This window comes from Ochotona curzoniae, unplaced genomic scaffold (genome assembly GCF_017591425.1).
Source record: "Ochotona curzoniae isolate NIBS_2020 unplaced genomic scaffold, NIBS_Ocur_1.0 contig_2699, whole genome shotgun sequence".
NCBI classification, from domain to species: Eukaryota; Metazoa; Chordata; class Mammalia; order Lagomorpha; family Ochotonidae; genus Ochotona; species Ochotona curzoniae.
Genome location: NW_024465561.1, coordinates 2,534,724 through 2,555,631, shown reverse-complemented (window position 1 = coordinate 2,555,631; position 20,908 = coordinate 2,534,724).

The window sequence follows — 20,908 nt, the reverse complement described above, 5'->3', positions numbered from 1 at the left end:
CTGCCGGGCCACTCACTTCAGAACCTGCTCTGTGTCTCCGTGTTTTGGCCCGTTACATCCAGGCATCTCCTGCACCCCCTGCTCCCTCACTCCCAGTGTCTAGTGACCGCTGATTTCCATTCAAATAGACTGTTAAGAAAACCAATTTTTATTGGACAGGTAGAGATGCAGAGAGAGAAGCAGAGGAAAAGATCTGTCCACTGGTTCACCCACTAATGACCACAAAAATCAGAGGTGAGCCAATCCGAAGCCAGGAACTTCTTGCGGGTCTCCCACGTAAGTGCAAGGTTCCAAGGACTTGGACCAACCTCTGTGGCTTTCCCAGGCCACAAGCAGGGAGCAGGATGGGCAGTGGGGCTGCCAGGACTCGAATCTGTGCCCATACGGGATGCTGACATGAAGGGTTAGTTAATCTGATGTGCCGCCATGCCGGCCTCCAGTTCAAACAGACTTTTTGAAACTTGCACAGTGAGAAGGAACATGTGGGGTCTGTCTTTTTGGGTCTGGCTTATTTCACTTAACACAATGATCTCCAGTTTCCATCCATTCTGCAGCCAAAGCCAGGATCCCATTCCTTGTTACAGTCAGCCATATCCCACTGCGCCTGTCCATCAGGTCTTTGTTCATCCGTCGGTGGACGCCGAGGTTGTGTCCGTGTCCTGGCTGTTGGGAATGGTGCCATAGTAACAGAGAGAGAGAGAGAGAGAGAGAGAGAGAGAGAGAGATCTCTTACCTTCTGGTTCACTCCCCAAATAGCTGTAGTGGCCAGAGCTGGCCCAATTTGAAGCCTGGAGCTTCTTCCAGGTCTCCCACATGGATGCAGGGTTCCAAGGCCTTGGGCTATCCTCTGTTTCTTTCTGAGGCTGTAAGCAGGGAGCTTGGTGGGAAGTGGATCTGCCAGGACAGAAACTGGCGCTTATGGATTTAGCCACTAGGTTATTGCACCAGGCCACACTCCCGCCTCTGTTTTTTTTATGTATATATATATTTATTTATTTGGAAAGCAGAGTTACAGGAAGAGACTGGAACTCGGCCAGGTCAAAGCCAACAGCCAGGAGCTTCCGTTGAGTCTCCCACGCAGGTGCAGAGGACAAGGACTTGAGCCATCCTCCGCCGCTCTCCCAGGTGCATTAGCAGGGAGCTGGATGGGAAGTGGGGGAACCTGGACTGAGACCAGTGCCCATGTGGGATGCTGGCCTTGTAGGCAGCAGCTTCCCCGGCTACACCACAGCACCAGTTCCTTTTTTTTTTTTTTTCCTTCCCCAAATCTCTGAATTCACAGAATGGCCCCAAGCTCTCGAGAGAGTGCTGGTGGGCGTAACCTGTGGGAGGAGTCTGCCAGCAGCTGGACAAGGGAATGGTGTTTGCAGATGGAATAATGGCAGCTAAGAGCAATTTTAGATATGTTTTTCAACTTAGAGAGTGGGGAGAACATGGCTTTGAGCGTAATTCTGACAGGAAGGAAAGCCGCATGCAGGCTTGGCAGGGTGCGGGGCAGGGGGCGGTGGGAAGCATTTGGAAGAGAGGTAGGGAGTTGGTTGGTCTGCAGGGAGGGTAATGAGTAACAGGGCATGGTCAAAGGTTGCCCGTGTCCCAGGCTGATGCCCTCTGCAGAGCAGCAGCGTGCCAGCAGACACCAGGCAGCACGTGTCCTCGCGGGTGCCGCACGGTTATCACAGGGACCATCCACGACAGACTGGGATCCGAGACCCTCACAGGGGCCACGACCCCGTGGACCTGGAGAAGAGCAAAGAGTGGTGTCCACTTTGTCCCTGGCCTTGACGCTTGAGTGGACTTGTGGCATTTCTGCCTGCCGCCATGGTTTGCCGCAGGTTTGAGCACCGGTTGCACCTGCCTTGGTGTCTCCTGGGAATGCCGCGACCACCCAACAGCGACCTACCCCCGTCACCGCCTCCTTCCCCTAGATTAAGTGCTGCTTGGATTTCCAACAGAACCTGATCTCCTGCTCCTGATTACAACTCTTTACCCTTAAAAAAATATATCAATTAATATATAATTATCCAGGTATAATATATATATATTTGGGGGGGGGCTGGCCTAGTAGTTTAGCGGCTAAAGTCCTCGCCTTGCATGCACCAGGATCCCATATGGGCCCTGGTTCGTGTCCTGGCAGCCCTGCTTCCCTTCCAGCTCCCTGCCTGTGGCCCGGGAAAGCAGTCGAGGACGGCCCAAAGCTTTGGGACTCTGCACCTGCATTGAAGACCCAGAAGAGGCTCTATGCTCCTGGCTTCGGATTGGCTCAGCTCCGGCCATTGTGGCCACTTGGGAAGTGAAGCAACAGATGGAAGATCTTCCTCTCTGTCTCTCCTCTCTGTATATCTGACTTTCCAATAAAAATAAATGTTAACATAAAAATTTTAAATTTTTATTTCAAGGGCAGATTTACAGGGAGCAAGAGAAATAGAGAGACATCTTCCATCCTTTGGTTCACTCCTCGAATGGTTTTAATGGCCAGAGCTGAGCCGACCCGAAGCCAAGAGCTTCTCCTGAGTCTTGCGTGGTGGGTTCAGGGTCCCAAGGTTCTGGGTTATCCTCTGCTACTTTCTTGACCAGAAGCAGGGAACTGGATGGGAAGCAGAACAGCTGGGGCTCGAATCAGGACTCGTATGGGATGCTGGCACAACAAGGTGGTGGATTGGCTTGTAAGTCATCATGCTGGCCCCAGGGATCTGTATTAACCTCTCTTGTGGTCTTAGTTCACCGTCCCAGTCATAAGCATGGCATTCTGGAGGGAAACCCACTGCTTCTGCCCCAGCCTCTGGAACCAGGGAAGATCCGCTGCACCAGCTCCAGGAGTCTGGCAGGTGAGCCTCCTGGGAGCTGGTCCGCCCATCCTCAGCTGAGGTCTGCCTCGTTCAGGTGCATTTGTCTTGGATGGGACGTGGAGCAGTTGGGACACACACTGGCGCCCATATGGGATCCCAGCGGGTTCAAAGCAAGGATTTTAGCCACTAGGCTACCCTGCCGGGTCCAGGTCCATTCTTTTTCTCAGCGAAAGCTTGACAAAGGTGAGGCCGCCTTCCTTGTGTCCCAGGGACAGTGTTGGGCAGAACTGGGCTGACGCCCACCTAGGGGAGCCGCGCCCACCTCACCCCAACCTCACCGTGTTTCTGTGAGGGTCGTGCTCTCGGGGACCCCTGGTGGCCATTTCAAACACTGCAGTTAGAAATCGTTGAGTTGGCAGGAGTCACACAGCAAACAAAAGCACCAGGTCACTGTCCCCTTAGACCCTTTGGGAGGGTTGCTACGTGACCAGAAACCTCACAGAAATCGGGGAAGACTGACGATCGATAACGAGCAGTGGCCGCTTGGAGGATCTGTAAAGGGACTCAGCAGGCTTGTGGGGGACCCCCGGTACCCTCTCACCTCGTGGCATGCGAGTACCAGGCTCCTAAGAGGTGGCCATCGACCTGACAGGTGAGGTGGCTTGGCCAGGGGCACCTACAGCAGCAGCCGTCTAGCGGCCTCCTCCCCAGGTGAGTCTGTGGGTTCAGTGGGCAAAATTACCTGAAACAAAACGAAATGCCTGGGCCAGACTCTTCCTGTTCGGGCTCCCAGGGTTCTCTTTACGAGAGGAGAAGCCCACACGTTAAGGGTTGCACAGATGGCCTGTCTGTGGCAGTACCAGTGTGCTGGGTTTTCACGCACACCGAGTTTGCTAAGTCAACAATAACTGTGTGTGTGAGAGATGCATTTGAACATCTTAGATGTATGTTGCCTACATGCCAAAATCCTGCAGAACTCCTCAGTTGACATAAATGAGCACGCGCCCCCGTTAAGGGAGTTATTATAGTAATTAGCCCAGCACCTCTTCGTCCACATGGCCGCTCTTTGACTCTAAGCTGGCCTTCAGTTGGTTGAGAAACTAGAAACCCCGACACACCGAGAGCTGACAGCACCTGCTTTTGCCCGGTCTTGCTGTCTGGGTGTGGCTGTGTTCATCCGGAAGTTGTTTCAGATCAAAACCAGCTTTAGCCTAAGAGTAAACACACAAACAAAAGCGCAGTGTAATGTAGCCCGGGCTTCACATGCAATAACTCAACTTTTTCAGATTTTTTTTTTTTTTTTTTTTGGCCAGAACATAACCGGAGAGGATGCCTGTGCTCGCCTAATCTCCCAGTTTTCTTAATTATCCAGGAATAATTGTTAGAAAATATTTGGGTAAATATCAATGGGATAAACCATTTGTAAATTAACTTTTCTGTCATTGAAATTCTTTAAGGTTCTGTGAAATGAAGTAATGCAGGTGAAACAGCTGGGTCGTTTCAAGATGGGTTAAAATAGCCCAACATCAATTGCCAAATAGGCATTCGAGTCATACATTTTGAGAAATTATAAGACAGATCTTCATAAATTGGTACATGGCACACAATTCATTTCTGTTTTCCCTGGGTCTTCACTAGAAATGAAAATTATTACTATCCTTTTTAAAAAAGATTTATTTATTTTTGTTAGAAAGGCAGATCTATAGAGAGAAGGAGAGACAGAGAAGAAGATCTGTCCGCTGGTTCACTGCCCAAGTGGCCACAACAGCTGGAGCTGAGCTGATCTGAAGCCAGCAACCAGGAACCTCTTCCAGGTCTCCCACATGGGTGCAGGGTCCCAAGGTTTGGGGCCGTTCTCAACTGCTTTCCCAGTCCACAAGCAGGGAGCTGGATTGGAAGTGGAACAGCCAGGACAAGAACAGGTGCCCATATGGGATCCTGGTGGATGCAAGGTGAGGACTTTAGTCCCTAGGCTACTGCACCAGACCCCAAATAAATACATCTCTTAAGAAAATCAAACCTTGGACCAGGCATCCATGTACCAATGCTCACCTGATTCAGATAGGCTTTTAAAACTTGCACAGTGAGAAGGAACATGTGGGGTCTGTCTTTTTGGGTCTGGCTTATTTCACTTAACACAATGATCTCCAGTTTCCATCCATTCTGCAGCCAAAGCCAGGATCCCATTCCTTGTTACAGTCAGCCATATCCCACTGCGCCTGTCCATCAGGTCTTTGTTCATCCGTCGGTGGACGCCGAGGTTGTGTCCGTGTCCTGGCTGTTGGGAATGGTGCCGCAACGGACAGGGGAGTGCGGGTGCTTGTTGGATGGTCTGATTTCATTTCCTTTGAGAATATACTTAGGTAGGGTCTCTGGGGCGTATAGAGTAGGGAGCCGGGAGCAGAGAGGGGCAGTGGAGGACGAGGGGGCAGCAGTGAGGGTGTGGCCCCATCTTGGGGCAGAAGCGAGCCTTGGAGGCCCATGTCCCGGGTGACAGTGTGTGACAGTTCTTCCCGCGGTGGATTCTTTCTTCCCTCTGTGTTTTATGAGGAAGTGATGCCCCGGGGCCTCTCGAGCAGGTCCTCGATCCTTGGGCTGTGGTCGATGGCTTGATTCCTCTCTCGATGGATTGCAGCCGGAAGGCGGCAGCAGCAACCATGACTAAGGGGAGTGAAGGCCATGTGTGACTGCTGTTGACAGCGGACTAGCACGGTCCCTGGCACGTGGTTAGTTGTCAATGCCTATTTGATTATTTAAATTAAGAGAAATCAAGCTAGACCAAGGAGGTGAGGCTAGGGGAGTTGGTTAGATACGGGTTAGTCTCATCCATTGTGTCCGTCAGGAGCAAGCCACTGGCTTGTTTTTTAACTGTGTGAGAAAGCAGAAGGACCAAAGAAGGGGAGTTTTCTTAACAAGATAATGGACTTGCACAGTAGGCCTGATTCTCACATGTGGGATTTGGATTTTAATGGAGTAAGACACCAACTAACAGGTGGCACTAACCTGTGAAGTCCCGTTTTCAATTCTGTGAATATTTCCCTGACACTGACAAAGGTGCAAATTAGGTTGAAAATCATAATCTGGAACTTTGACAGATTATTTTAGGGAGGAAAGCACAGATTGTCTTATAAAAAGGACCCTGGGACAGTACGGTATCTTTTGCATGTATGTCATTGTCCAAATAGAACATTGGGCAAATATGCTGTCCTTTCAGAAGGATGCAATATGCCAATGGCTTTCGCGACTGGCCAACTATCGTTTTCAGTGGGAAGGAGCCAGACACGTCACGTACAGGATTTCCTTACGTGTTTGACCATATGTTGTTTTTCTCTAACATGGTTTGTTGCTCCAGCGTAATGTGACTTCTTCTGTCAGACGTGACATCTTGAAGTGCAATTGTCCCCGGAGTATAACGCCTTCTTCCTCCTCCTCGGGGTTCCTCATTGCGTCCGTCATTTTAGGCGTGCTCCCCAGATATCTCTGGAAATCCAACAAATGCAGGAGGTCTTTCTTCACAGACCTATAAATAATCCAATGCTGCCTGGAATTCAGATGTTGTGATTTCTGAATGTCTACACTGGTTGGAGGGGGTGTATTTTGAAGTCCAGGGTGCATTACTGTAGAAGTTAGGATTCTCTAGAAAGATAGAATAGATGTATGCAGCACTATGTGAAGGCTAGGGGGTCACCAGGGGACTTGGCTCACATTGTTCAGGCACCTACAAAGTCCTCAGACAGGTTGCCTGCAGGTTGGGGGTCCTGGGAGGCCCGTAGCATGGCCAAGGCCAAGGGCAACCAGGAGGATAGCTCCCGAGGGTATGTGTTTCCAGTCCCGGGAGGGTTGGATTTGTGTCAGCCGTAGCCACGTTCCTGGTGCTGTGTTATACTCAGCAGGCTGCCCCTTTGTCGGACCGCAGGAGTGGTGTTGGGGCTTGTGGCACCTTAGCTGCCTGGTGTGGATGGTGGATGTGGTTGATACTGGAGGTGGTCTGCAGGTGAAGGTGAGCCTGCCCCAGCTGTATACGGTGAACACAGCTTAGTTCACCAGCAAGTATGGGTCTGGAGTGCCAGGTAGGATCTTCCCTAGATGCTGCAGGGTGGGCATGTCCTGGGGACCCTGAGGAATATGGCATAGGGAATTGCAGATCCGGCAGGGTACCTGGGCAAGTGTCCCAGAAGAAGCGTGGTCGGTTATTCTAGAAATTGAGTGCTGGCAACCAGGGGCCTGCAGCGTGGGTCAGAAAACGTCTTCCCTGGGACCTACAAGAAAGTGCAGGACTGCTCGGGGTTGACAGAGCTGACCGTGCCAGCCCCAGCACGGCAGGAGGCAGTGGCACCCTGGCCCGAGTCTTCTCCACAAATGCCAGCTGACACGGGATGCAACGTTGCGTCCGTATATGGCCACTAGAGGGCACTTGTAGACTGAGAATAGTACAGTGACTGCAGAGACCCAAATCTGCCTGCGGACCACTGGGAGATGTGAAGACACTACCGGCTGATAAAGGAACATTTATATGCACATTAAGGATCGTCGGAAGACACGCAGCTAGCCTTCTCTAAGCAGGGGTGCCTTCTCGGAGGTTATTGTGAGAATCTTAGGAGAAAGAGAGCTCCTGGACGCGGCCAGAGCTCTGCTCCCCGGGTCCCCATCCCTGCCTAGTGTCCGGGGCTGTTGCTCAACCCCTATGGCTTGCAGGTGGCTCCAACCAGTGTAGGGAGAAGTTCCGCAAGGATGGAGGTGAACAGGAAGAGTTGCATGCGGATCTTGGCCTCACCCGGGGGGACGTGCTTTCCTATGGACGCAGAGAGGGAGAGAAGCCAAGTGCCAGCTCCCAGAGTGCCCTGCCCACACAGTGGAGCCTGGGGCTGGGGTGGGGGCCCCCTCAGCATCCCTGGGGGTCCCGTGCTCAGCCACCATTTAGGAGATAAGACCTAGAGGTGCTTGGGTGAGACGTGTTTCTCCTAGGGACTCTCCGCTCTTGTGCTGAAATTCTGAAATTCCATCTTCCTCGGAACGGGGGTTCTTGCAGTGTGTGCGGTCTAAGGCAACAGGAGTGGCTGATTTCCAGACTTCTAGATTTCTGTCTTCCTTCATCCAGGCAGGGGTCGGGGCCGATGTGACCTTCTGCTTCGGGCTGCCTTGGCAGCAGGAGCTGGTAGCACAGGGCGGAGACCACCAATTCAGTGCCAGCCAGGTGGAGGCTGCTAGGAGGAGCGTGGGCCAAGCGCTTGCGGTGGAAATCTGTGGTTTGTCTCTTTCTTCCCTCCTCGTGTTGAGGGGAGCATTTTGTGAATGAGCAATTTCTGATTAAACTGCACTGGTGTCTGGAAATCCATGATGGTGCAGGCAGGGGCAGGAGCTGGAGCAAAGGGCCCGAGTCCGGGGCTTGCTTGGCTTAGAGCAGGAATAGCAATGAGGGAGGATGCAGAGTGGTTGTTGGTTGTACGGGAGTGTGAGAAGGCAGGGGTGGGGAGAACGTGAAAAAGGAAGGTCTGGGATATATCATTTTAAACTTGCAATGGTACGGTGCTGTCATATAAAATATTAAGTCTCGAAAGTTCTGGGAGTTGGCATTGTGGAGCAGTTAAGCTGCTGTCTGCTGCACTGCCACCTCATATCAGAGCAGCGACTGATAGTTTCAGCTGCTCTACTTCTTCCTCTCCTCCTCTTTTTTAATATCTATCAACTTTTCCTGGAAAGGCAGATTTACAGAGAGAAGGAGAGACAGAGAGAAACATCTTCCATCTGCTGGTTCACTACCCAAGTGGCCAAAATGGCCAGAGCTGAGCTAATTTGAAGACAGGAGCCAGGAGTTTCTTCTGGGTCTCTAACACGGATGCAGGGTCCCAAGGCTTTGAGCTGTCCTCAACTCCTTTCCCAGGCCACAAGCAGGGAAAACAGTGGAGGATGGCTCAAGTCCTTGGGATCCTGCACCTGCATTGGAGACCTGGCAGAAGCTCCTGGCTCCTGATTTTGGATTGGTTCAGCCATTGCAGCCATTTGGGGAGTGAGCCAACAGACGTAAGATCTTTCTCTCTTTCTGTAAATCTGCTTTTCCAATAAAAATAAATGCATCTTTAAAAAAAATAGCATTGACCATCTTCAGCAGGTGCCAGAGCTGCTGGTCTGTGTAGTTAACACAGCATCTGAAGGTGATGGAACAGGTGCCGTTGGGGACAGTGTGGCTCAGTAGGAAGGGCGGGCCTGGGGCATTAGGGTCACGGGAGTTTTTCATGTCATGGGTGATGATGCCTTGTTCACTCCACACCCACACTCACTCGGCAGTGGCTCCGAGTCCTGGCACGCCTGCTTTGTCTCACGTGACAGCCTGCCATTGATCGCTGATCCTCATTTCCTGGTATTGTGATGGTTTTCACCGAGCCTGGCACATGACCATGATTCAACACATCCCCGGGGCAGGTCACGATCAACTTGTTGTGTTGTTGAGTTGTGTGCACTGGCGGAAGGAGAAAGAACAAACGAGGGAGGGAAACGGTGCAAGGGACAGCAAAACAAAAACAGGATAATGTCTGGATTCTGGATGTTTTGGGGTCTGATTGTATCATCTGCTTCTATCGATGCTCTTCAGGGCTTCCTTCTTCGGGTCGCCTGAAGCATATTTGGAGAAGAGGATTTGGTATCAGTTCACTGCCTTTTGGGGGTATTTCCAGCCAAACCGTGGATGTGATCCTGTTTACCCACATAGAGGAAATTCTGTGAGTGAGCTCTGGCAGCACGGGTTGTTTGCAGCTTGCGTGTGGATGCTTCTCCCTGTGCTGAGCCTCCTCAAAGCACCTTGGAGGAGGGGGAGATGGTCCCCGGCTCGACGATGTACCCCTGTGTCTTTCACGCAATGTCTGTTCACTCTAGACCCTAGCAGTGCCATTTGGCTGGGGTCTTGACTCTTTTCAAAAAATGTCACGAAACCTTGACCTCATCTTCTGAGAAGGACGCACATGCGGGCATTGCTACCGTGGTATTCTACTTAGGATACACGACTCCCGAGAGCCACTGAGTTCCGGGATTCCTGTGCTGTGGACTGCCTAGGTGTATTTCTGCTGATTTCAATACAAGTTCTGATAGGAAAGATGGAGTCCTAAGCCAGCCACATCCTGCCTTTTTCTGTTTCAAGATCCCAGAGCTCCATTTGGGAGACTGACTTGAGGTGCCATCAGCCAGTTCCCTGGCAGCCCTCCCTCTTTTTATATTTTTCAAAAGATTTGTTTTTATTGGAAAGGTAGATGTACAGAGAGAAAGATCTTCTGTGCACTGGTTCACTCCCCAAATGGCTGCAACGATCAGAGCTGAGCCCACCAGGAACCAGGAGCCTCTTCTGGATCTCCCACACAGGTGCAGGGTCCCAAGGCTTTGGTACATCCTCTGTTGCTTTCTAAGGTCATAAGCAGAGAGCTGAGTGGCAAATGGAGCAAACCAGGACAAAAACCAGTGCCCGTATGGGGATGCTGGTGCTTACAGGTTGAGGATTAGCCAATTGAACCATGACGCCAGCCCCCAGTCCTCCCTCTTATGGTTTGGTCTTGTCCCAGTGGGAAGTTAACCTCTTTTCAAACCTGTTCCTGAAGGGCCAGCTTCCCCATCCTACAGTCTCAACGGATACACATGGAGAAATGTGGGTTGCCCACCAGTGGCCATGACTGATGCTGCCAGGATGTCCGTGTCAGAATCCTCCCTTCCCTCTGCTGGCTGTCCACTCTGATGGACAAGAAGATGTTAGATGGTCAAAGCCCTGGACAGGGACCTCAAGGACTTGACTGTCTTGGATGGGAAGCCTCAGGGTTCCTCTCACTGTGCTATTCTTAAAAAAGTACTCTCCGGGAAGGAGAGGGAATTGAACCGAGAGAGTTGGGGGAGAATTGGAATGGATTTCCAGATGGCGGATCTCTGGACTAGGTTAGTCACTTGATGGGGAAGGATGGGTTGGCAGCGTGTCACACGGACAGCCTAGAGAATGAGACTAAGTGCTTGGACCAGCTGGATGGGCAGAGAGAACAGGTGCATCGACACGCTTACACAAAGGAACTTGTGCGGGAGAGGTGATATTGAGCATCTATGAGCTGTGGTGGAAGGGTGACAGAGGGTTTGGAAACTTACAGAAAATTGAGTGTGTGGTCTATCGGATGTATGGAAGAGTTCATCATTATGGATAAAAGGATGAATGGATTCATGGATCTAGGGAGAGTTTTAATGGATGATCTGAGAATTGGATAAACAAAGCAGCTGGCAAAATGGAACAACGCAGTTGAGTAGACAGAAGGTTAAACGGATATATAGATGAACACAATGAAAGTTAGTGAGTATGTTTGTAAACAATTACGTGGAAGAATGAGTGACTATCAAGGTTGGGGTGGATGTATGAAGCAACAAAATTACTGGGTAGACCCAAGTGAAGACATGACACAGACAAATGGATGGGACGAATGCTGTAAAGCTTTTTAGAATGAAAGGATGTAAGCTGGCCTAGATGGGTGCGTGTGTAACCCTTTGAAGGGATTGCTCAAGGTTGTTAGCAGGCCCTGTGTACTTGGCTTGTGTATGTGCGGACAGCTATGAGGAAGGCGCCACAGGAGTGGCCATAAAACAAAGTATATAGTGGATACATCCAATGTTAGGGCTGAAACAGTGCACCGGTGACGTTGCAGTCAGCTGGCCCGGGGCCAAATGGGACACGTGACCTGTACAACATTATCTATTTTCCTTATTTTTAGGTTACTAATTTGCAAATATAGCAAATCTCCTGAAAGGTGTATAGTGAGGGTTAATGCAGATAAAATTCCTGGAACACAGAAAGATGTTATTATTGTTGTTGTGTTCCACCGTGACCTTGGGTGTTTCCGCCTATTGTGGCCGCAGAACTCCTCTCCCAGGCTCCCCCAGAGCCACTTCCCTGCTTCACGTTCACAGCAAACCACCTCCAGGCACCCTATTTCTCCCTGAGCTAGGAGGGCAGGAAGACGAAAGAGGGTGTCACGAGACGATGGAGGGGGGGTCCCCATGAATCGGCCAACCATGGGCTTCAGAGGCTGAGTTACTCAGTGCGATAAATATGCAGGAAATGCAGGTCACGTGAGTCCTGGCTATCAAATGCTAGTGGGGAAAAGGCTCGGGAATCTTAAATCCTGTGGCCCCAGCAGCCTTCGTTCCTTCGCTTCCTCATTTATTAGAATTTGCACTAAAACTCTGAGGTCTGTTTCTTTCTTTCTCTCCGAATGGCCACATTCCTAGAACACTAAGATTTCCCCATGTTGACTCCAAATGTTCTAGAACTGCCAGCATTCAAGAGTCCTTGTGTTGAAGCATCTCGGGTATTTTGATTCCAAAGCCCTGAGATGTTTTGTGTGCACATGCCAGCATTTCGGGAGTGGGTGTTGGAAAGTTTGAATACACTTCCTTCGAGAACTCCAATCTAGGTAGTTTGTCTATACAAGAGTCTGTGTGTGAGCCAGCACAAATGTCTCTGCCTCACTCACTGTGGAATTAATTCCTTCCAAACTCCCGGGGCAGAGGTTGTTCAGACTCGTCTTTATCTAAGGTGGGAAGGTTCCATGCCTGTGGGCTTGTGGCAGCTTCCCCAGGAATGGTGCTGGACCTTGGGACAACTTTCCCTCTAGATCTGTTCATTGCCAGACAACAAAGATGATCAGGAGTGACGAGCTGAATGCCAGAGAGAGGGGGTGCAGGCTGCGTGCACCTGTGTGATGCCAGGCTAGGGGTCTGTGTCCAGCTCCCTGGACTCTGCAAAAATCAGATTCGCAGAAATCTGATGCCTGAGACTCAAGCGCTGTCAGTAAGAAGATTACCCTTTCATGGTGTGTTTAATTTAAGCTTATTTTTTATGTGTATGTAAACGTTCAGCTATTGAAGGGCAGGTGGAAATCAGCCAAAACTGCATCCTGGAGCTGTTTGCCTCGGCTCGTGTTTGTGTGGCCGGGGCGGTTGCCCCGCTGTGTTCTGAGATTTCGTTCTCCATTTCTGCTGTTGGTGTCACAAATCTGTTTCTGTGACTGCGGGTCGCTCCATCTCCCAAGTTGGAGCACTGGTGTTTTGCTGTAGTTTGAGGTACAGGGGTTCCTCTGAGAGTTCATGGACTTAGGAATGAAAGGTTTCTTTAGGGGTAGAAATCTCGAGATCCATATAGTTTGTCAAAATACACATTTCTCGCAACTTTTGGAAGACTCCTTGTATTGAAAATTTTCAAAAAAAAATTTATTGGATCTTATTCACGTCTTATTCTTTAAAAAATATTTGGGGGCTTCCGGAATATTTTTCTGATACTGCTTTCTAGTTAATTCTGTTTTAGTATGAGAGTACGTTTTAGGTTATTTTAGATGTGGTAGGGCTATTGTAAAGTGCAGAAGAGAACTCGTGTTAAGACAGATCCCATGCGAAGTGGAGAATCACCTGCCGTGGCTGGATGAAATACCACAGGAATAGCAGAAGATGCTGTCGGTCTTTGGTGCTACACGAGTTCGTCACAGCCTCGCACCTGTCTGCTGAGACTGTTAGACACGGAGAGCATGGCTGGAGCCCCCAGGCATCATCGTGGAGTTTGAGAAGTCCTCATAGAAGCTGGGTTCCTTTTTCCCTTGCGTGGTTGGGTGTTCTCTCAGAAGGGGCACACTTTTTTTTTTTAAATGTGTTACACTTTTATTTTATTTTAATATTTTTTAATTGATTACATTGCAATATGTGACACTGTCTCATAGGCTCTGGGATTCCCCCAACTCCTCCCCATACCCTCTCCCCATGGAGCATTCCTCCACCTTGTTGCAGTATTACAGTTCAAATTCAGTCAAGATTCATTCATTGCAAGCATAAAGTCCAGCATCTTATTGTCCAGATAAATTCAATGGTTTCTTGGGGAGACCATCTCTGGTCTGAAAGCAGAGCTGGCAGAATATCATCCCGATCAATTAAAAGCACAGCATAACATCAACATCAATTTACAACATTAATTGATTACATTGCAATATGTGACACTGTCTCATAGGCTCTGGGATTCCCCCAACCCCTCCCCATACCCTCACTCCTCAAAGCAGCCGCAACGGCTAGAGCTGAGCTGACCCAAAGCCAGGAGTTTCTTCTGAGTCTCCCAAGTGGGTGCAGGGTCCCAAGGCTTTGGGCCGTCCTCGACTGCTTTCCCAGTCCACAAGCAGGGAGCTGGATGGGAAGTGGAGAAGCTGGGACTTAAACCAGTACCCATAGGCAATGCCTTGGTGCTGGCCCTGATTGGCCAGTCTTAAAAATTGGACTGTTTTTCACAAGTCACAGTACTAGTGTAGGGAAGTTTGGCTGGTCATCCCTACCTGGGATGCATTCAATTACTTAGTTCATCTTTCGGTAGATCTTGGCTAGGAGCGAGGACAAGCCACGGTAGAGAAGACCACAGCATTATGTTTAACCCATGATGCGAGTAATTAGAATGGCTCTTGGCAGAGACACTGTGGACAACAAACATTTGGTTATTTATATTAGCAAAGAGCAAGCCAAGCGAGCAAGCCAGGCAGCTGAGAGGGGCTGGAAAAGCAGAGAGAAGGTATGTTCACCTCTCCCCCTGCCTGCGTCAGGACCAGGGCCGGGGAAGGGGCCCCATGGTGCGAATTCCCTCAGGAAAGGTGTGGAGCTCCTCATGTTTGCATTTACCTGGCAGGTGCCACACACACACACGCCGGACTGGGTCAGCCTACTCAGACACCAAGTATGCAGTTAAATCCAGTCGGTTCTCATGATGAGACGCCAGGGCTCAGAAGGTTCTAGGAGGGGCATCTGGGGAGACTTTGGGGCACCTTCCCTTGTTCCTCGGAGTGTGTGTTGATCGGAGCAGAGGGTGGAGCTCACTGACCCCAGAAGGGGAGATGGAGGGGGTAAGGCTGTGTTATCTTTTATCTTGGAAGCCAGGGGGAGGGTAGCTCTGCTTGGGTTGGCTTCTTCTTTCTTCCTCATTTTCAGGGAGGAAATCAAGCTGGATTCTGGGTAGGAAGGCAACAGAGGCAGCAAGCTGGGCAAAGGTCAGGGGGCAGAGGCATGCCCGGGTCAGAAAGGGGAGAGAAGTGAGAAGGCCAGCGGGGCTTTGGTGGCAGGATCAGAGGGGGCAAAGAGAGGGCAGACGGTCTTGGAAATCTAAAAATTGGATGACACAGGAGTATGTAATTCTAAACTGTGAAGGGATAAGTTTTTGCCATATAAAACCTTTAATTTCTAAAATTCTAATGTTCTCAGGTTCTCTATGAAGTATCAAGCATCTCAATTTCTTAATCACTTATATTGGCTCTTTAACTATTTTTAAAAAGATTTATTTATTTTTATTGGAAAGGCAGATGTATAGAGAGAAAGGGAGATAGAAACAGCTTCCATTTGCTGGTTCACTCCCCAAGTGGCAGCCACAGCCAGAGCTGAGCTGACCAAAGCCAGGAACTAGGAGCTTCCTCTGGGTCTGCCACGCTGGAGCAGGGTCCAAGGCTTTGGGCATCCTCGGCTGCTTTCCCAGGCCACAAGCAGGGAGCTGGATGGGAAGTGGAGCAGCCGGGATTAGAACCGGCACCCGTATGGAATCCCTGTAAGTGCAAGACAAGGATTTAGTAGCTGAGCCATTGCACCAGGCCTGAATCCTTGAACTATTTCACCTTCTCTAGCACAAGAAACATCATTCCATTATCTTCTGATTTTTAAATATTCTAGTTTTAGGTTGCTGTCAGATTTCAAATTTCCATGAGTTGACACTTCTAAGATTTGGTTTTATTCAAAGATATTCAAGGATTCAAACTTTAAGAGTGTCCATGTTTTATTACTACATGAAGCTACACTAGGTAAAACTAGAGCTATTTTGCACCTGAAATATTTACAAAATGATTTTGGAGTGCGGGATCATTAAGAACAAGGGCAGAGGGGCAGGTGGCACAGTGGATGATACCCCTGTGACATGAGCAGCAGGCTTGGGTCCCAACTGCTCTGTATCTGATCCAGCTCCCTGCTAATGTGTTGGGGAATGCAGCAGAAGCTGGCCCAAATGCACGGACACCTATCACCTGCATGGGGGACCCAGATGCAGTTCTAGGCTCCTGGCTTTGGTCTGAACCAGTTCCAACCTTTGTGGCCATTTAGAGCGTGTCGTGTGGCTGAAATCTCTCTCTCCCTCCCTCTCTAACACTACTTTTCAAATAAATGTAAAAAAAAAATATTCCATAGCAAGCATATATTAAAAGGATTCCTCACTGCCACACCCTCACACATAAAAATGTTGGTAAGGACCACCTGGGAGCAGACAGAAGAACCAAGCCCAACAACTGCGTTATCCCTGTTCTTGGCACACGAAAACTTTAGCCACTGAGTTTATTAGCTCACACATCTGGGTTTTTCTTCCTTCCTGCTTAGTAACAAGACAGGCTTGATGCCACAGGGGCTGCCAGGCCACCTGGGAGAACCAGGGCAAGGCGGGGAGAATGTGTACAAACATGAGGGGAGCCAGGGCTGACATGGCTGCTCCCCAGCTCCCAGACACCTGGAGCAGGCAGTTGAGGCCCAGCACATCTCTGCAGAAGTCAATGAGTGAATACTTTGTTGCTTTTATTGTAACGCCATCTTCCTTGGGCGAGAGTATTGAGGCTGCTGCACTGGCTGATGGGTGGGTGTTTCCTACATCTTGTCTCAGAAAGAAAGCTCTTTCCTCTGCTGGTTCATTCCCCAAAATGACCATAGTAGTCGACCAGAACTGGGCTGATTCAAAGCCGGGAGCTTCTTCTAGGTCTCCCACATGGGTTCAGGGGCGCAGGGACTTGTGTCAACCTCTACTGCCTTCCCAGTCCATAAACAGGGAGTTGAATTGGAAGTGGAGCAGCCGAGGCAGGAACTGGTTCTCGTATGGGTTGCTGGTAGCACACGTGGAGGCTTAACGTGCTCTGCCACTGTGCCAGCCCTAGTTCCTAAGATTTTTACTATAATACAATAAAAAAATTAATCCCAAGAAATTCAAGGGAAATTGACTTTCTCACACTACCTGAGGTTGCCCCGGGCCACCTGGGTTTCTTCTGTGACAGCCTTCTCCATTCTAGCCCGCACTTCTCCCATCGCAGCCTTGGTCGCTTGGGGTTGTCACGGTGGTGTGACAGGTCCCTCTTCCCTGCTGGGTTGCCAGCCCACACACAGTTACTGAGCCTCTCCTGCCCAGCATTGTGCCATCAGATACTTCCATGAGCCTCAGTCAGAATAGGGCTCATGTTTATTGAATGACTCCAAGGCCCCACAGCTTCCGATCTTCCGAGAACTTTGTCACAAGCCCTCCTCGTCAGGGCTAGGGAAGGCGCTGTAAGGGTTTATTGCTCTTGGGAAGAGATCGGAAGTACTCGTAGGTCGGGCCGGATTCAGTCACAACACACTCCAGTACACATGAGGGCTTGGACTGGGTGCTGGCTGAACTGGGTTAGGCTCCCACCAGTGTGAGCTGGAACTGGAGGTGGGCTAGGCCAGGCCAGGCTACAGCACCCACTGGCAAAAACTGAGGTCATACTAGACTGGGCTGCGGCACCCAACCAGCACACGCAAGACCTGGAGGGCGGAGGAGGCAAAGTCAGTAGGGGAGGTGGCATGGGGCTCCCTTGCTGGACACTATTCCCATTAGAGAGCGTGAGTTGGGATGGGGACAGACCAGGCCAGGCAGGGCTACAACATCCGTGGGCCTCATATGAGCTGGACCAGGGAAAAGCCAGGCTGGGTTGACTATTCCTACTGGTGCAAGCATAAGTTAGAGTGGGTGTGGGTTGGTTGGGTTCTGTCATAAGATCTGTTGGCAGATGCTGGCATGGGGGAGCTAATTCTGTCAAACCAAACTGCAGAATCACCTGGAGAGTGCATGATCCAGGAGTGGGCCCATTAGGGAAACGGTGGATATCTTGCTTTTGGGTTGCCACTCTATCTGTTGAGCATGAGAACCACGGACTGGGTCAGGCATGGCTAGACAGAACAGCACCCACCAGCAGGTGTGTGGGCTGGACTGTGGGGCTGATTGGGTTGAACTAGGCTTCAGTGCCCATTGACATGTATGTGAGCTGAATGGGATGTTGGACAGACTGGACCAGTCTGCTGTACATACTTGTAAGCACGGGAGCCAGGGTAAGGGGCAAGCTGGTAAGGGTTATTGCGGATTGCTCCGTCTAGGCTGCAGCTCCCACTGGTTTACATGAGGGCCGAGTATGTGGTGGGCAGGATCAGGATGGTCTCCAACACCCATGGGTTTGTGTAAAAGACAGGGCTGGAGGCAGAACTGACCCAGCAAGTGCAACCACCAGTGTATTCATAGACTGATTGGGACAATGGTCTGTGCTGGACCCTGTACTGGCAGGCATACCCAAGAATCTGGTCTGGGATCACCTTAGACGAAGTTTCTTTGGGGATCCCCCTAATCGAACTGCTGGACTCAGAACCCCAGCCATGAAGAGAAGTACAGCTTCCATGGTCTGACATGGAGTCCACGTGTCAAAGCTGAGCCTCCTCAGAGGCTCAGATGGAGCAGTGGACGGCATAACCAGATGCGCATGGAGGATATGGCAGTACGTTGGAGCCTGCATGGGACACCTGAGGACAAAACGAATCGATCATCAACCCCAGCCAGGTGTTGGCAGTGAAAATCTGGACAAGCAGAGATGCTAAGGTGGACTGCCTCAGCCAGTAGATTCTGGAGAGATTTCATTGTGCTTGGAATAGCAAGACTGGTGGCAATTCAGAACAATTGAACTATCAAACCAGTTGAGCAGTGCCCTAACAGCTTGTCCCACATCGGAGACTCTGGGATGGTTGGGAGGGTGGATGTGTCTTTTCACTTCATCTCTCCCCTTCCCCCAGATACAGGGAGGAAAAAAGAGAATGTGGAAGCAATGGTTTTACTTTTCTGTAGCCCTTGACCTTTTGAGCCCTAATCAACTATGTAAAGATCATCAAAATTAAAAAAAAAAAAAGGTGCTCTCATCTATTCCACCTGTTGGATTCTCTCATAAGATTGTTGGAAAAAGGTTCTGCACAGCTAACTATGCTTAGGGACCCCTGCCCTCATAGACTTCAGGGTATCTGTCATTCTGACCTGCTGCGTTTAGAGGAGTGCTGAGGACTTGGTGTGTGTGTATGTGTTGGGTGTATGTGCTGGGCACCGAGATGCACCACCTGATCCCCGTTCAAGACGCCCTTGTAACTCAGTAGCAAGGAAAGCAGCGAGCCGAGGGCCCCGGCCGCAGCCCCACCAGGATCCTTGTCCGCTGGGACCTGCATGGAGGGTGGCTGAGCACTGGGTGGAGCGGGGCTGCCCTGCATGAGGTGCCCCCTCATTGCACTCTCGAGTCGATGGGTTGTGAGTTCGTTGTCTTTGCATGCGGCCCTGACCCTTCCCTGTAGCGTGCTAAGTCCCCACTTCTTGTCTCTTACAGGCCATGTTGAAATCCTGCTCCGTCCCACTTCCTTCCTCTTTCCTCTTCCAGTGTGTTACCCCCCAACAAGATGACGCACTCCTCACTCCCCTGAAGCCTCTGCTGTTTCAGCGGGACCCAGTCCGTATGATGCACATGCGACGTTTCTGACTTCTTGCTCACCCAGGGTTGAATACCCTTCCGGTTTTGAAAGCACTCCTTAAGACATAACTCTTGGTCCAAGGCACATCAGTGCCTCCTGCTCAAACATCCCGAGGAACTGTTTGCCTTTCTTACCACATCCCATGCCTTGGGGTTCCAACAAGTGTTGCACTGGCATCTTGCCTAGAACGTTGGCCCTTGAAGCATCAGTGATGGTGGCAGTGAGTGGAAAGTCTCCTGGCAGTGGTTTCCTGGATGGTGATTAGGGTGGCTGTGTCCATTACCTTGCTTCATGTTTCCCTACTGCAGCCCGATTGTGTTCCTGCTCCTATTCGGAGCCATTTTTGCCGGGATTCCCATGGATTCTTTGAGCTAACCAATCGCCTTCCAGCAGGCAGCAGCCTCTTCTATGTAAAGTAGCGATTTTATGCTGTCTTGTCCACCTTCCTTCCCAGGGGACGTTTATTTGTTTTGGTCACTGATGGATCCCAAGTATTTGCAGAATGTGCTAGGTCATATTGGTTATTCAACAATGTTTTGGGCCTGGCATGGTAGCCCAGGCTAGTGTCCTTGTCTTGCATGTGCCAGGATCCCTTATGGGCACCGGTTTGTGTCCCGGCTGTTCCACTTCCCATCCAGCTCCCTGCTTGTGGCTTGGGAAAGCAGTGGAGGACGGCTCAAAGCCTTGGGCCCCTGCACCCATGTGGGAGACCTGCAGGAGGCTCCTGGTTGCTGGCTTCAGGTCAGCTAGGCTCTGGCCATTGTCCCATCTGGGGAGTGAACCAGCAGACAGAAGAACTTCCTCTGTCTCACCTCTCTATCTGCCTTTCCAATGAAAATAAATAAATATTAAAAAAAAAATCATGTGTGCGTGTGGCAGGAGGTGGAGGGAGGTTTTCACTAGCTGATCCAGACAACGGAAACACAATAGGAGAAGCTGTGGGCTCCTGAACTGCTCTTCAGAACGGAGTGGGGGAGTGTTGGCTCTGAGAGCTGTGATGAGAGCAACCAGGAAAACGAAAGCCTAGAAAGGGGAGATGTGGTGAGAGAGGTCAGAGGTCAGTGGAGTTGCTGAAGGGCAGTGTGTTGCCTGGGAAGTCACGGGAACTGAAGGGCCAGGAGGCCACAAAGCCCACTTCCCGGGGTTTGCTGCACCCCTCCTTTGGGGGCACCCACCACACCCAACAAATTTGCTCCACTCACTATTCTTCAATTCATTGTGTTCTTTCTTTTTTGGAGGGAGAGGTGAAAACATAAGAACAAAAAAGAAGGGATCATGGATCACGTGTTGCTTAATATCAACGCAAAGACCCAGGGCCACCATAAGGGCAGAATCTACCAGGAGGGTGTGGTACAGGCAGCGAATGTTAAAGCTATGTGCTTGTGCTGAAATTCTGGAGAGGGTATTGCTCTTCTACCAGCTGAGGCGATACACAGCTCTTTCTAGTCCCCGGTTAACTTCTCATGGCAGGTGTAGCAGTCCCTGCTCTCGGGGTCACTGTGTGAACTTGGTGAGGGTGGTGGCCAGGCCTGGATGCCGGGAAGAGCTCGGTT